Source organism: Lepisosteus platostomus, chromosome 5, assembly GCF_059453375.1.
Source record: "Lepisosteus platostomus isolate fLepPlt1 chromosome 5, fLepPlt1.hap1, whole genome shotgun sequence".
Taxonomy (NCBI): domain Eukaryota; kingdom Metazoa; phylum Chordata; class Actinopteri; order Semionotiformes; family Lepisosteidae; genus Lepisosteus; species Lepisosteus platostomus.
Genome location: NC_142615.1, coordinates 57,637,210 through 57,655,476, shown reverse-complemented (window position 1 = coordinate 57,655,476; position 18,267 = coordinate 57,637,210). Strand labels below are relative to the sequence as shown.

Below are 18,267 nucleotides of genomic sequence, written 5' to 3'. Positions count from 1 at the left end.
GTTGGATAACTTGACAATCGTTGACAATCATTATTAAATGAGCATTATACAAATGTGCGTTGATATTTTCTTATATGTGCCTTAACTGTAATATATACTGTATAAACATAATTGCTTCGATATTAATGTTCATTTGAAGGATTTGAGGAAACTATCAAGGATCTCAGAACAAGATACACTTGGGCATCTGCTATTGGTAAAGATTAAAGAATACCCTAAGTTTGAAGCTTGCACACACGAGAGAAAAAATAGTTTCAAAGCACTTCATTAAAGTGACAGTGCGCTTATCAATCGTGCGTAAACCGTGTATAGCAGAGGATGGTTTCGATCCATCGACCTCTGGGTTATGGGCCCAGCACGCTTCCGCTGCGCCACTCTGCTACATGAAGCTATTCAACACAACTGCTTTTACACCTGAGATGAAAAGTTTCAACGGTAAACGCAGACGTCACTTTGAGCACTTGGTGTTTTGTAGTACGAATCTTCACACGCTGCTCTACATGGGTGCGTCTTCAAGATCGTTGAGAACCAAACCTTCTGCTTTCCGAGGCAACTGATTCTTTCGTCGTTAATTCTCAAATCTTCAATGAGAATCAGTGAAACGAAAACCAAACACATCTACACACTCGCGTCCTAACGTGAAAGAAAAATGATGGAAGCAATTGGGAAATAACAAGAGTAGTCTGAACAGGTTCAGCCTATCAACTGCTCTACAAAGTGATCGCTACCTCCACACACAGTTTATAACGCTAAAAATGATGCAGGAAGCACAGTAAAGTTCTAAAACCAGCGGTTGAAAAGCGTCTAGATACATAAGATGACAAATTCTCATAAGTAAAATCTTTTGCTTTAAAATATTGTCATCCATATATTTTCGTTTTTCTCTTTTTTATATAACACGCTTTCGAGAAATAGACTGTGATGTAAGTAAGGCTGCATTAGAAGATGTTTATCTAAATTAAAATCGGGTTTATGACTTTTGAGTTATTCAGCTTTCTAAGCGCTTGGGTCTCGATTCAGATATTGCAATGAAAGCAACAGGGGAGTAAGTTTTCCTTTTCTAAATCAAAGGTGATCTGTTCACAAAGAAGTATAAAAACTTCAGGGTTTACTTTTTGAAGACCGCAAATTGTCGAAACACTGTTGCTTCATAAGCTAATAAGTAACGTTTCTGAGCACGCATTGTATTACTAATGCTGTTATTAATTAAAAAAAACTTAAATTCATATAATGGAACTTGGACGGCTCAAAGTAGTCTATTCCTTGTACAACTTTACTGGCCCGCTGAGTAGAGTTTAAAGCAACGGCAGCAGAAGTAGCAGTAATAGCAACAGCGTGGTTAGAGTGTCACAATACACTCTATGAAAGAATTGCGGCTTCAGATCGTTTTGTTCTGTTGAAGCTACCTACAGGCTCTGAACTGTTGACATTGGCTGTGATCTTTTTTCAGGTTTCATGAAATTCTTCACATATTTGAAATATTTCATTCGGGTTCGCCCAATACACGGTGCAAACCGTACCTGCAGCAGAATGCTGTGGCACATGAAGTCGTTTTGTTTATCGTTGTAAGGATTGCGGAGCGTACCACAAATCGAGCAAGCGAAAAGAAAATTAAACAGGAGTCACTTTTTGGATTGCTAATCCATTGTGCTCTGCTCGTCTAGGTTCAAATCCCGTTCTTGGCATGGTAAAGGCGTAAGACGAACATGGTATCACAGGCTGACAGCAGGAACACGTGGCCACAAGCTGCAGTACATTGGTTTGGGGGCAGCAATAACTTTCCTGTGGAGACAGGTGCGTCGGTATTAATACAGCTCTTTCGAGTGGAAAGAGTTACAAGAACTGACTGAAACTTACCAGTTATGTTCAATAGCTAAAAACACAAAACCAACCTCTTCAGTGGTTGAATCTAAATTACAGAAGCCAATGCTGCCATCAAGGAAAAAATAAAATAAAATCCTGAGTTATGTAGTTTTAAGACTAAATATCTGACTTCAGTTTGAAGCGGTACAATGGATTCCAAGGCACATTGGTTCTTGATTCAGAGATATATATGAGTGTGCTACTGGTTAAAACTGTGTTTACATGAGCTACAAACGGTAACATTTTCATTGCGAGAAGAAAGTCAGTCCGTGCGCATTTCTCAGCGTGCACATTGTCAGGAACAACAAACCCACAGTGCCAGCAAACCTATCGATAGCCTGTAGGTACTGCCATTGCAAATGTAACAGGTTGTTCATACACACATATGATATCGTTGCTATCTCTTAATTAGGAGATAATTTGGTATTTCTTAATTAAGAGAACTCAGGATTTTTTTCCCTTAGTGGCAACAATGCACTTCCACAAAAATCATAGCCTCTGCTTTTAAAATAGCTACACCAGGCACTCGGACACAGATAAACCCAGGGATTTAAAATTCAGGAATATGATTGGTCAATTGTTTACAGTTGGGTTTTTTTACGTTTCGTATTTAGCGATTTGTGTATCAATCTTTTAACAATTCATTAAAATGCTAACAATATGTAAAATAAAAACAACAGCACTTCCACATTAACATGTCCTACACTGATCAGACTAATTGAAATGGGCTGATTCAGAGCCTGTGCAGTTCGTGCTAATTACAACAACGCCACTAATGAACCCTCAGCACCGTACTGAGCACAAGCTCAGCTGTTCTCCAGCTTTGTTACGCATGGTTTTTCATTGCAATTGAGTTCAGAGCGGGAGCTGATCTCCAGACAGAACAGTGTTAAGTTGTCTGCAGCCTTTCGAATTTCGTCAACTTACCCAAAGTGTTTTCTATAGCTTTCAGGTGCAGCTCATTTATATAAAGGAATGTAAATGGTATAAACGCAACACGAGCCAAATAGGAGTCGAACCTATAATCCTCTGACGCGTTGTTCATTACGCAACTGGCCCTGATATTGTGGTGCTCAAAAAACACGTTTTCTACAATTTTGTCTGTTTAAAAATATCTCTAAAAAAGACAAAGGGTTTGTGTGTCGCCCTAAAATTCCGCTTCATTTCAAATGCAAATAAAAACCATTTTCTTCCAAGAAATCATAAATTTGTCCCATCCTTCATACTATACTTCTCTCTTGTATTAGTAAAGCATGTTGATTTAAACTCAACAATACATTAAAGGTTTCATCTATACACTTACACATAATAAGTATACAAATAAGTACTCGGAAGAAGCCGCAGCTCAGGTGTTAGAGAGATTTGAAATTGGAACGGTGGATTTAGAGTCCAGAGTGCAAACCGACAGCTGACACAGGTCTTTTATAGAACCGTTTTGATTTCCTCTACTTTGTCCCCGTGACGTCATTGTCCTGCTCCCAGCCGAGCCCGACACACGGAACCATCTGGTTTCTGTCGGTGGGCGCTCACCCTGCGGTCCATGTGTGTCCTCATGCCCCAGTATTATGATGGGGACACTAAACTGTAAACAGGTGCCGTCCGTCGGCTGAGAAGTAAAACCGAGATCCTGACTCTCTGTGTTCATTCAGGAGGATGCTGTACGTTGGTTATGGTGGAGGAGATTCCCCTTACCTGTAAAGCACATTGAGTGCAGTGTCCAGAAAAGCGCTATATAAGTGTAAGCAATAATAATTATTATTATGTAAAATGCAATAAAAATTATATCAAATGTCAAATATCAAAATGTGATTCAAAATCGATTAATGTAAAAACTGATAAAGCTAATGCTTTTTCAGGGCTATATCTACTTTTTATTTTTTTTAAAGAGAAGTCTGTCGCGATTGTGAAAGTTAGAGAAGATGTACAGTACCAGCAGGTGCCTTCACATCTCCAGCTTCAGTCTCGCCTGTAGTTGCGAGAAGGTTAAAAGCACACAAGTGATCCGTCTTTAGTCAAAGTAATTGCTGGAGCAGTAGGACGCAGAGCACCATCCAGCAGCTGCAGACAGTGTTCGGCGAAGAGCTGATTCTGTTTTCAGCACAGGGAGTGAGAATGAGCTCAGTAGGTTCCCAGCAGAATCCATCCTGGTTTGGTTACTGTGCGTCTGAGGCTCTTTGGATCACAATGTGAAAAAAAAAAACAATTGCTCACATCGTGTGACTTCCACGAGAAGAAGGGAAGATATCACTTTAGAAAATCAGAACTGAATATTTGGATCCGGGGCCTCAATTTGATCAAATTATTTAAATAATAATTATTAAAATAACAGATTGTGTTTCTGCAACATTTCGTGCACAGTATGCCATTTTTATCTCAAAATAAAACAACAGTCACAACGAGAACTTTATACGCAGTCTGGGGTATATTCCCCTTTTATATTTTTGCCACTTTATATCGAACCTGTTATACTCCCAAAAGTGAACAGTAGCTTCTACTTAATAAAAATGTACAATTTACCGCTGGTATAAACAGATGTGTGCCGTGTTTGCCTTTGTAAGCATTTGTTTAAAAAATAAGTTAGCAATACGATAAAAACACAGAAAGCACAAACTTTATAATACAACAATACAAAATAAATACCAAATCATAAAGCCAATTAAGTACCTATCCTTTGAAAACAGAGAACACCTTTATATCTACCAAAAACTTGACATTTGTACTGTATGTTTTTTTTTTTAATTACAAAGCAAACAGAGTATTCCCTTAATTCAAAGATTAGATATTGGCCAAAACAAGACAATCAGACGTGAGCTGAATTCGGAACAGGAGCCTCTGCTTCAGCGTTTATTAAGCTTTTGATCAATGTCTGAGTGAAACAGATTTGCTATTTTAACTATTTGATTAAAGAACACAAAAAGCACCTTCCTGCAAGCTGGAAGCGAACCAGAGACCTAAGGATTCCCCACTAATTTCACCACAATCCTCCGCGTTACCAACTGAGCTATCGAAGGGATGACAGATGATGCTCTCTGGCACGTACTGCCGAATGAAGTGAAATGTTCCGGGTAAATTAAATTCCAGTTCGACATCAAGTTTCCAATTCGTTTCCTTAGTCTTGTTTACCTTGAACTTAAGCCAAGAACCAGGATTCTACTGTATAAACTTCCAGGGATATTACAAAATGTTTGATAGGGCATCAATCATTCCAGGTGGAAATTGACTCCTTTTTTTTTCTCGAGGGATCATATTAAACATTTCATTAGGATGGAGAGGAGGATCACCATGAGACACAAAACAGTTTCTTTCTGTCTTTATTAGAAAGTAGCGTTTGTGCTACATTACTAATATTTTCGTGGAAATATAGAAATGATCGATATCGAAATGTGGGTTTCAGTTAAATATTAGCGTGTTCATGTAATTAGTTTGTTTGTCATTACTATATATTTATATTGCCATGTTACAAGAATTTGTAACTGAAGTTTACTAGTTGTGTTTTAATGATGATTAGCCATTTGTTTATTACAATATTGTATATAATGTATAATTTGAACTACATATTTTTAAGGTGTGAATAATTGTATATTTTCAGAATACATTTCTAAAACAAATCATTGGCTTTATTTACTAGTTTCTACACCTATAAAATCTATCTTTGATGTATAACAGACCTTTAACGATAGTCCTCTCAATTTATCCGTATAATAGAACTCCAACCATTTATGTATAATGAACATATAATCATAGACGTCTAATTGACGTATAACGATATTCATATATTAGAATTTCATTCTAGACCAGTTACGGAGCCCATTTATACGTATAAGGTGTGCGTTTAATTGATGTATATTCTACATATTTCGCCCACTGGGATGTGCCGATTTTAATTTAGCAAACCTAGATACACATTTTCTAATGCAGCCTTATTTACAAGACAGTTTATTTCTCGAAAGCGTGTTATGTAAAAAAGAGAAAAACGAAAATATATGGATGACAATCTTTCAAAGCTGAAGATTTTGCTTTTAAAAAATAGACGTTTTAGGTATGCAGATGCATTTGCTGGTTTTAGAACTTTGCTGTGCTTCCTGAATCATTTTCAGTGATATAAACTGGGTGTAGAGGGAGCGATCACTTCTTAGAGCAGTTGATTAGCTGGAGCTGTTCAGACTGCTCTTGTTATTTCTTAAATGCTTCCATCATTTTTCTTTCAAGCTAGGACGTGAGTGTGTATATGTGTTTGGTTTTCGTTTCACTGATTCTCATTGAAGATTTGGGAAATAACGACGAAAGATTCAGTTGCCTTGGAAAGCAGAAGGTTTGGTTCTCAACGATCTTGAAGACACGCCCATGTAGAGCAGCGTGTGATGATTTGTACTATAAAAGACCAAGTGCTCAAAGTGACGTCTGCGTTTACCGTTTAAACTTTCATCTCCGGCGCACTTTTAGAAAGCAAAGATCGAGTAGTTGTGTTGAAACACTACACGACAGCTATCAGCAGAGTGGCGCAGCGGAAGCGTGCTGGGCCCATAACCCAGAGGTCAATGGATTGAAACCATCCTCTGCTATGTGTATCTTATGCACGATTGATAAGCACACCATCCGTTTAATGAAGTGCGTTAAAACTGATTTTTCTCTCGTGTGTCTGCAAGCTTCACACTTACGGTGCTCTTTAATCTTTAATAGCAGATGCCCAAATAGCAGATGCCTAAATGTATCTTTGGTTGTTCTGCGATCCTTGATAGTTTCCTCAAATCCTTCAAGTTAACATCCATATCAAAGCAATTGTGTTTATATATATTACAATTAAGGTACATATTAAAAATATAAACGCACATTTGTATAATGCTCATTTGATAATGATTGTCAAAGATTGTCCAGTTCTCCAACAAATCTGTTTTCTAATTTTAAAATATTTTTGCTAAGGATACAACGGGTGTCCAGTATAAATGAATTCTCCCGACAGCCAGTTGAGGCTACAATTCCACACGTGAAAATGGTTTTCTTGGACATTGACTTAGGTACTTAATTGTTTACTTGTTGTAGTTCCACACGAGTAAACCACAAAGATTTCCTGCAAAATTCAAGAGAGTTTGCAAAGAAATCCCTTCAAGTCAGTTTTTAGCAGAGATTGTTTACATCAGAACAATCTGAAGCGCGTCCCTGAGTGGGTTTGAACCACCAGCCCTTTGTTTAACAGCTGCACAGGGACACATTCCCTTTGCTTTTCACATTTCACATGTTTGTAGTTAAAGGAAATAAAATACTGCCATTTTCCTGCCAGTTGGCAGTATTTTTTCTGCACTGACCAAGAAAAAACAAGAACTTTATTTCATCTTTCGCAGGCTGTAATTTCCAGAAAAGGGAGTGAATACTTATATTAAGCTAAATCAAGCCGACGGAGATGCACTGCCATTGTTTTTCTGCACTTTTCGTTAAAAGGAGAAAACATTTTCTTGCAATATTTCTTCTGTCCTGATAAGCAAGATTTGTATTTTATCTTTCAAAAGTTATATGAATTTCTTGAAGTTCAGAAACAGCTTGTTCCAGAAAGGAAATTAGCAGTTGCTTCAAAGTAAATCAAGACGTATGTCTCTCTCGCTGCGTGTGCTTTTATCTGTCCATCTCTCTCTCCTCTTCTCTCACTCTGGCAGTCTGTGCAGAGTATCTGACTGGGATGTAACATCGTTTGGCAAAGAAGAAAAATTTTCAGAGGCAGAATAAAAAATCATTATTCTCTTCTCAGTCAGATTCACAGCTTAGACTCACATTCAGACAGAAGCTCAACTCCATACTTCTCTCTATCCTCACAATCCAGAACCAGAGGACATTCAGACAATCAGTGCTGCTACATGAATAATATCAGACAGAACAGCCTGGACTCAGGTCACATCTCCCCATTTTCTCCTTCCTCACAGCCTCTTAGAAACACAGAAGAGCTCCTGGTACTCCTCTCTGTGAACAGGGCTCAGGGGTCACTGACCTGGCAGCTGTGGGCTCTGCTCCAGGTCAAGAAGCTTCTATTAACCCTTTCCAGGACTTCCAGCCCTTCCAGTATTACTTTCTTTACTGTATGTCAGCTTCCAAACATGTTTTTTAAGTGCTTTATAACACAAGTGAGTGTGGAATTATCTTAGTATTTATTTTATAAACACCAGTATTGACACTTTGATCAGTATATTTATTATTAGTAGCCAATGGTGCGATGGTCGTGACCACAATAGTGACTAGTTGACCTGTCTCTAGCTCTGAACAGAGGTACTCAGATCACACAGAAGACCTGTCTGTGTGTGATTCCACACCAGACCTGGGATTCAGCTGCTCTCACAAGTGTCTCTCAGAGTCTTATAAATTTACAATTTAGATTAAGTCTGGTAACAGTTATACAGTTAATTTAAATCATCAGACCACTAATGGAACTGAGAGCTGGGTGGAAATAAAACCAGGATACACATTTTAACCTCCAGGATCAGGAGTCTGATCCTCCTGGCTTCTTTACTCTGAAGATTCGTGTAAAACTCTTAAAAACGCTTATTTCAGGGACTCGTGCTCATCCTCTACTGCTCCACATGGGTACGCTTTGTAACGCAATAATCTGCGATGTAAACTTTTTTTTTCTGTTTAATGAATTTTATTCCTAGGTTCGTCACTCTCCTTCTCCAACTGTGATGATTCGCTTCTCTTCACAGTCCTGTGTGTTTTTTTTTAGATGTTAAATTTGTATGAAAAGCCCCCCGGTCTCCGGACAGGAGTCTCCTCCAGCGGAGACGCACTCTGCTCTGTCAGAAAGAGCGCTGTGATGTCACAGACACCAGCCAGAGCGTCGGGATCAGAGAGCGAGACCGCGGGAGACGCGCGGAAGGAACGGAGGAGAATTATCGATCACTTATGTATCGACAACCAATTTATTCAACTGAAGGACCATAGAATAATCGATTAACTTCACTGATTGGTGAGTACTGATTCTTTCTTGACCTTGTTTAAATATCTAGAAAACAGTCAATAAAGACTGTATCGATCAATTACCATAGTGCGTTTAGTGTTAATAATGTTCAATCCAAAATTAAACAATGATTATTCATATTATTATTTAGGTAACTCTATCCTAGAGCTAGAAAATTATATTCCAAGTTGATAAATGTATGTAAGTAACAGTTTAAATGCATTTTTTCCAGTGTTTGTAAATAACAAGTATGGTAACCACGGCAACAGCCGGCAGGTCACTGTATGTGTCTAGGTGTCTCGCATTCGTCACAGAGAGCGTATGTGACGTCACGGGCAGCAACTAATACTACTACTAGTGTATTCATTTTAACATTAGTGAGAGTACAACTGGTAGTTTTAATGGTAGTGTCATGTGAGCATTAATAACAACGCGCTACTGACAGTTTCAGTTTTAATGTTCATATTAATGTTAATATTAATTATAATTATAGTGTTACTGTTAAAGTATTAAGAGTAGTAGTGTCCACTGGTGTGTCTGACAGAAGTGACCCATCAACAGGTGTTGAGGTCCAGAGCTGCTTGCGAATAAAAACACTTTCAAGAGTCCAGACCAACATCCAGAGAGCTGTGAGTCTTCTGTTTTTATCACTATTACTAGTAATGACAGCAGAAATTCCCACGTCAATCATTATTAACCAAAACAGCCATCAGAAAATATCGCATTTGCAATGATGTCACTCCTCTTCTTTATGAATTTTCTTTAATGACAGGACGTTTCTGTGTCTGAGTGCCTGCTGCCAAAAGTGTGACAAGCCATTTCTCTCCAATATTTTCCGGTGTGGAAATTTATCACATATAAAACATTGCTCTCATTATGAATACCTGCAAAGTCACAGTGAAACTGCTATTGTGAATGAACTTTTTATTGGTGGAAAATGTTCAGAAGGCTTAATGGCTCCAGGGGAGGCTTGAACTCACAACCTCAGCTAGACTCTACCGTACACAGCTAAGCAAGTACTACACACTGATCGATTGCACCACTTGACCTCTGCAAGTCAGGCTCCTACTCAGATTGTAAAACTGGCACAAACACAGGGTGAAACGGGGTTTCGGATGTGGATACATCTCCACATGGGGGAAAGGGACAGTAAAATAATAAGGAAAATACAAGAGAAGAAACTGAAATAATTGTGTTCACTGAAAAGTAGGAAGAGGAGATCGGACAAGCAAAATAGCTTTGTGGACAATGTGAAGCAATATTGTTTTGTGTCAAATGCACACATATTTCTCTTCATGTGCCTTAAGCTGTGCAATTTGTATGGTCATTGAATGAGATTGATTTCTTCACAAGCCGGTCAATTGCCAGTGGAGGGCTAGCCAACGCATGCCTTCATGAAGACTCTCGTTAAGATGATCACACCTTTCATTTTCAAGTCGCTTCCTTTGCATACAATAGGAGCACTGACACTAAGAGAAAGGATGAGAAATGGCTTTTATTAAGCGATTTCAGCGTTTGCCTGAGGATCCTTGTGTGCTGAACTGGCTCCTGCAGAAGTGCAAAGCAGTACCACAGAAGGTTTGTGTCACTCAAGACTGTAACAGAACAGAACTTTCATAATTTCTAACTACGAACATGATTTTAAATGCGACACTTATCATTCAACTAGAGCTCAAAATATCACAAGGATCCTCAAGAGCACAGCAAAGACTGTATTAAAAGATACTTGTATGAGATACATGAGAATCCAGGCTTTTTTTATCGATGCTTTCTTTTCCGTATACCAGATTTTATGGAACCACTTCAGAAGGGTGTCAGCCAGTCAGATTCCAGGAATCGGTACTTTAAAGGAAAAATACACACCGGTATTCCATTTCTCCCTAAACATTTCAAGCATCGAAATATTAAACTAGCATGTGAAATAGCGTGTGAAAAAGTGGTAGTTTTAAGCTTTTCTGCTAATATAATATGGAATCGCGTATCTAAAGAATTTAATAACGATATGATTTTATTCGTGTACTGCGACAGGGCTGTGTAGGGCTGTTTCACCTCTCTCTTCATGCGACTGTACCAGGAAGAGGATTTCTTTCTATTTGAAACGTGTATTTTAAAAGTTTAAGAAGTAAAAACCTTACAGCGTACACAGATTTCTAAACTGATCAGGATCGTTATCTTTGTCTTATGCATAATAATGTTCACCGCTCTGTCCAGCAAATTAATAATAAACTTTATTTTATATAGCGTTTTAAACGAATAAGTAATTAGATTGCTCATAAACCTAATCACTTGCTTTTTCTTTTTATACCAACCAAAAACATAGATAACGACCACAATACAAATATATCAAACCATTATACTCTCGCAAATTCCTCCAATTATCATAATCCCGCCCCTTATGCAAAATCAAACCCACCTCCCATCCCAGTTTATCCTCTTTATCATAAACAAAATCCACATCAATTTTCAAAATAAGGCAGTACTGCTTACTGGGTTTTTGAGGGGTGGGGGAGGTGTCTTTCGCTGGAAATCTCGCCTGCTTCTACTTTACGAGTACAACCCCCTCTCTGCAGGAGTGCTGGCTGTGACGAATTAAACCGGTTTCACAGGTATTTTCAAAGTAGGAAGTACAGTGTTAACTGGTAGCTGGGCTCCTCAATGAAATCGCTTTAACATGCTAATGCGTTGGTGTAACAGTCCGGGAGTGGCAAGCTTCTAATGTCAACTCGACTCGATTGGAAGACAATGAACATATTTTAGCCCTAAATGAATTAATAGCAAACATGGTTTACATAAAATACATTTTTCCAAGAAAGTTTATAATAATGTGATCTATAGTTGAAATCTTAGCCTAAATATAAAGGAAAAGCATTTTCAGAGAGCAATCACGCTGTGTTTATGTAGAAAAAGCAATTAGGTTTATGAGCAATCTAATTACCTATTCGCCTAAAACGCTATATAAAATAAAGTTTATTTAGAGATGAATGATCAGTGTCGCAGTTTAAATAATTTTCGTAGGAGGGCTTGGACAGATTCCAAGTGCATTTTTGCAATTTACGTTGTAATACAGTTTAGAATACAGTTAGTCTAAGCTTTATCAGCTTTATTTATGGGTTGCAATTTAGAAAAAGTCAAAAACCGCACTCAAAATGCAATTTAGAGCTTTCTGGCAAGGGGAGACACCCAAATTATAATGTAACATGCCACTGTTTGTGCATGAACAAAGTTATACTGCAATTTTCCTTAGATACGTGATTAAAAAAAATAAATTTTTTGAATCCCCGGCGGAACACACTCCATAAGAATCAGCGCTTTTATACAGTATATCGCCTTTAAACACATATATTTAAACACGCGTTTACGATTTAAATCAAAACGCGATTCAAATCAATATAAATGTTTATTTTGTAACGCATAGGTGACTATTCATTGTTATTAAAAAGACTTAAATTCGATCATGTTGTGATATTTAGAAATATAAATTTGTTTGGTGCGAGTGAGGTTTTATTTAATCTCTGACCAAGGGAACCGTTTCATTTTTTCAAAGAAATGTTTGTTAAAATATAAAGTCATACTGTAGTTCCATGGGATTCAATCACAGACCATGTGACATGGGAGTCAGGAAACTAACACACAGCGCCACCAGATTTGATAACGCTATAAAAACGCTATAAAATAATGTGACTAGGCACAGAACAAGTTTACAGCACAGTACAATAATAAATGCTGACCATGACTTTAGAAGCATAAATTACCTTACACTCAATTTAAACACAAGCTGTCTTTAGCCCTCTAAGCTGGTTCATACAGAAATGTAGAGATCCAGGCTCAGAACACACAGCTTCATTAGCGAATACATATGCAGGACAACTAGAGAAGACGTTTTACAGAGGATGGATTTTTAGAAACATCCCATCAGTGACATCACTGAAGTCAACTCCTATTGTAGGTAACTGTCGTGTGGATAGTTTCACAAGAATCAGACAAAGGTTTAAGCATCGCTTGTTCTAGATAAAACTGCAAAAAAAAACAACAACCCATAATACCGCTAGCAAAATAATAGTATCCGGAATTTCCGCAAGGTGGAGCTAATAAAGCTCAACCTCTCATGTTTGAGCTGTAGCCATCAAAGTCTTAAACTCAAGCTGTAAACTCAAAGTATTGCCCTGGTCCACATTCCTTTTTTCATTGACCGTCTTTGTAAAAGTAACACCACAGCATTTCGCAATCTCGCATTTGTTTCCAATCATGCAAAGTACAGTAATTTTTGAGAATCGATTCACCATGCCTTTCACATGCTCATAAAAGAGATTGATTTAGGAACATAAACATATTACGTATGCAAACTGTACTGTATACAGTAGGTATATGTATATTTAATGTCTTAACTGTGCCCGTTTAAGTATTGAATATCTATATGGAATTTTACCACTGAAGGGAAATCTTAGTACCTGAGCATAAAAAGAATAGGAGCATACTGTAACGCGTGTGAAGGCCATAAACGATATTAATTTTGGAACTTAAACATACAGTATATGGCTGGTCTCAGTACTTTAAAGAAAACATACACACCAGTATTCCATTTCTCCCTAAATATTTTAAGCATCGAAGTCTTTAACTAACGTGTCACCGGAGTCAACAAGCATACTTTTAGAATTTCACTCTGCATGTGACCTTGCTGGTGGTGCAGTGGGTTAGGTTCCTGACTCCCATGTCACATGGTCTGTGATTGAATCCCATGGAACTATAACTTCATTTTTTAACAAACATTTCTTTGAAAAAATGAAATGTTTCCCTGAGTCAGAGATTAAATAAAACCTCACTCGCACCAGACAAATTTATATTTCTTAATATCACAACATGATCAAATTTAAGTCATTCTAATAACAATGAATAGTCACCTAGGCATTACAATATAAACATTTATATTGATTTAAATCGCGTTTTGATTTAAATCGCAAACGCGGGTTTAAGTATATGTGTTTTTTGATTCACAATCAGACAAATGCAACATAAATTGATATCTTTGTCTTCTAAGTATCTTAATAAACTTTCAGCATAGCTTTCTCCCCGTTTAGATTTATTTTTCTTGGGATCTTGGGATCAAACATGGAAAGATTAGATTGTAATCGTTTTTATTTTTTAAATACATTTTAGAAAAGTGTAATCTATACTAAAAAGCTGTACACCACCTGCTATAAAGATACATATTGTAATACTTTCGAGTTCGGATAGGACAGACACAAGAACTCAGACTTGTGGAGTTAAAGCAAGTTAAAGCCTTGGTTTTATATATCACCTTTAAAAGTGGCATCTCAAAGCAAAGTAAATACCCAACACTGATTGTACCCATCTGTCATGCTAATAAAGCACCTTGAATTGAATTGAGAGAGGGGGGGGGGAGGGGGAGCGAGAGAGCACGGCAAAGACAGGCAAATAAGATACATTCCACAGACATTTACAACAGCGACATATCATAAAACGTTTGCACGTATAGTTAAGTTATTACTTGGTTTTCAAAGTGCAATGAAATACAATATTGTTGTTGTTGCTGTTATTGTTGTTTTTATCCTGTAAAGCGTTTTGAGAAGCCACCTTTAAAGGCGATATATAAAAGCGCTGATACTTATGGAATGTGTTCCGCCGGGGATTCAAAGATGTTTTTATTTTTTTTAATCGCGTATCTAAGGAAATAGCAGTATAACCTTGTTCATGCACAAACAGTGGCATGTTACATTATTAATTTGGGTGTCTCCTCTTGCCAGAAAGCTCTAAATTAGCATTTTGAGTGCGGTTTTTGACTTTTTTTTAATTGCAACCCATAAATAAAGCTGATACCGTTTAGAGTTTTAATTATTTTAAACTGTATTACAGCAGCACAATGCAACGTAAATTGCAAAAATGCACTTGGAATCTGTCCAAACCCTACTTTGTCAGGCATTTTCTTTTACTGTAATGGACACAAAAACTCCCTTGCTTTTAACAGAGCATTTCATAATTTCCAACTACGAAAATTATTTAAACTGCGACACTTATCATTTAACCAGAGCTCGAAATATCACAAGGATCCTCTAGAGCACAGCAAAGACTGTATTAAAAGTATACTAGTGACAAACTAGTATACTTTAGATCTTTTTTTTCTGAACCGGGGAAAATCTGATCATGTTTCTCTATAACAATAATAAAAAACATTATTTTACATATCACCTTTATGTGATATCAACTTAAGGACAGCACATACAAGGGTTAATTGCACAATGGACCGCGCAAAGAAATTTAAAATAGTCTTCTTTAGGTGTGAGGGCAGGAGTGGATCGCAGAAGGCATAATCAGCAAATTAGGAAACAAAGAACAGGACAGGTGAGACGTTTATCCAGAGAGCGAGTGATCAGAAAAAGGAACAGCTGTTACGCCCAGGTTTTACGCTCTCTCTCTGCTGAATGAATAAAAGCATTTTATTAAAAACGTGTTTGCGTTTGTCTGGGTATTTACTTTGTAATCTGTGGTTTACATCTACTGTATTGCTTTGAGATGCCACTTTTAAAGGTGATATGTAAAATAAAGTTTTTTATTATTGTTATAGAGAAACATGATCAGATTTTCTCTGGTTCAGAAAAAAGATGATTAAAATCTGTAATCTTTCCACTTGTATGTCATCGGAAAATACAAGAAGTTTCTGCTTTGTGTAAGGATGGTATCAAAAAGTAATCTAAGTGGTGAGAAAGCTGTGCTCCTCAAAGCACTTTACAGGATAAAAACAATAACAACAATAGTGTTAGGCTGGGCAAACGATTTTTTTATAGAAATACAAAATGAGATATAATGATATGTTCCGGCTACATTAACGAGTACAACCCCCCTCTCTGCGGGAGTGCTGGCTGTGATGAATTAAACCGGTTTCACAGGCATTTTCAAAGTAGAAGGGAGCGAGATTTCCAGTGAAAGACACCTCCTCCCTCCAAAACCAAGGAAGTACAGTACTTACTAGTTAAGAAAGCTAGGCTCCTCAATGAAATCGCTTTAACGTGCTAATGCGTTGGTGTAACAGTCCGGGCGTGGCAAGCTTCTAATATCAAGTCGACTCGATTGGAAGACAATGAACATATTCTAGCCCTAAATGAATTAATAGCAAACATGGTTTACGTAAAAGACATTTTTTTCCAAGAAAGTTTATAATAATACGATCTGTAGTTGAAATCTGAGCCTAAATAAAAAGAAAAGGCATTTTCAGAGAACAATTACACTGTGTTTATGTAGAAAAAGTGATTAGGTTTATGAGCAATCTAATTACTTATTCATTTAAAACGCTATATAAAATAAAGTTTATTATTAATTTGCTGGACAGAGCGGTGAACATTATTATGGATAAGACAAAGATAATGATCCTGATCAGTTTAGAAATCTGTGTACGCTTTAAGGTTTTTACTTCTTAAACTTTTAAAATACACGTTTCGAATAGAAAGAAATCATCTTCCTGGTACAGTATGTATAGCAAACCGGCACGTCTTTTTTCTCCAATCAGAGGGGTTATACGCTCGGTTAAAAGCGAAGGAGATTGTCTGTTATAGTTGACATAAAAACAAGGGTTCGCTGGCATTATATCCTAGAAGACACAGACCGGCGCCAGGCCGGGAGAATGCCGGCCAGCGTAAAAGAAAATGCCTGATGAACTAGGGATTGGACAGTTTCCAAGTGCTTGTACAATCGATGGAAATCTTCAAATAAATGTGCAAAAGAAATAAACAAAATAATAATTTATTTCTTTATCATATTGGCTAGCTAATGTCCTCTCTTTGCTAGTTAGTGGCTATGTTTCTGCGTTGGGTAGCAACGGGTGACTGTTCTCAGGCGGAAGATGTAAACAGCTTAATTTTCGTGTTAAATCATTTTTTTAAATTAAAATTCATTCTATACAGCAATTGCATATTTGGGTACCGTTTCATAAAACTTTCATACTTAAAATGTTTAGGGAGAAATGGAAGACTGGTGTGTATTCTTTCTTTAAACTACCAAGACCAGCCATACACAGTACAGTTTACGTACATACAGTAATGTTTATGTTCCTAAATGAATATCGTTTATGACCTTCAGATGCATTATGCTCCTCTTCATTTTATGCTCAGCTACTAAAATTTCCCTTTAGTGGTAAAATTCCATATAAATATTCAAAACTAAGCGGATTAAAATGTGCACAGTAAAGACATTAAATGATTAAATCTTTTCACTACCAACCAATGCACCACGAGTGCCCCTGTCGGTCATTTTGGCCAGCCAATCACTTGTGGGTAGATTACCGTACAGCGGGTTTGTACCGCGCATGTTTAATGGATGCATCTGTACATATGAGTACAAAATTGCCTACAAACCGGGCAAAGACCACAGCAATGCAGATTCACTTAGTAGACTTCCAGTTCTACAGAAAAAGGTGAGGACGAAGAGTTACAAGGCTAAGATCTAATGTTGGACATGATATTGGACCAGTAAACATGGCACAAATCAACGTCACACTGTCACAAGTGCATGAATACATCTAACGAGGATGGCCTCGTGTAACAGGTCCCCAACTCACACTGTACTACTCACGACGACTGGCTCTGAGTGTACATGATGTATTCTGTGGGGAGCGAGAGTAGTCATCCCTCCGCAGGGACAGTCTTTTAAAAATGTTACATCAGTCGCATCCAGGGATGTCTAAGATGAAAGGCTTAGCCCGTTCTTACTTGTGGTGGCCACGGATGGATCAAGATATAGAGAGAGAAGTTAATAGATGTAGCAAATGTCAGCAAAATAGGAAAGTGCCACCAAACACACCATTACACCCCTGAGAATGGCCTGAACAGTCATGGTCTCAGATTCATGTGGACTACGCAGGATTATTCCTTGGACATATGTTTCTTGTGATCATTGATGCCCATTCAAAGTGGATGGACGTCTACCCCATGAAGACTTCCACCTCACAGGCAACGATCGAAAAGCTGAGATGAAGCTTCAGTACCCATGGATTACCGCAGATGTTGTGTCAGACAATGGCACATGTTTCACATCATTCAGAGTTTACTACATTCATGAAGCAAAATGGAATCCACCATGTAACATCTACACCCTTCCATCCTTCTTCTAATGGGTTGGCAGAACGAACTGTCCAGACCTTCAAGGAGGGGATGAGAAAAATGCAAGGAGATAGTATGGAGACAAGAGTTTCGAGGTTCTTGTTCAGTTACCGTATCACGCCTCAAGTAACAACAGGATTATCACCTGCAGAAATGCTGATGTCCAGAAGACTAAGATCTGCATTTGATTTACTCAAACCAGACCTTAAGACTAAAATAGAATGGAAGCAAATATAACAAAGATTGAATCATGACAAAACAGCTAAAAAGAGAAGTTTCTCACCAGGAGATCCTGTGTTCGTGCAAAACTTTGCTGAAATGGTTTGGGGCCAAAATGGATACCTGCTTCCATAGAGATGT

At 37.7% G+C, this 18,267-nt stretch overlaps 1 non-coding gene across 1 annotated transcript; it reads right to left on the bottom strand.

Moving 5' to 3' along the window:
- Positions 1-309: 309 nt before the first annotated feature.
- trnam-cau (transfer RNA methionine (anticodon CAU)) lies at positions 310-381 on the bottom strand. The gene has a single exon. It is a non-coding gene; the product is annotated as a tRNA-Met (tRNA).
- Between the last annotated feature and the right edge of the window lie 17,886 nt (positions 382-18,267).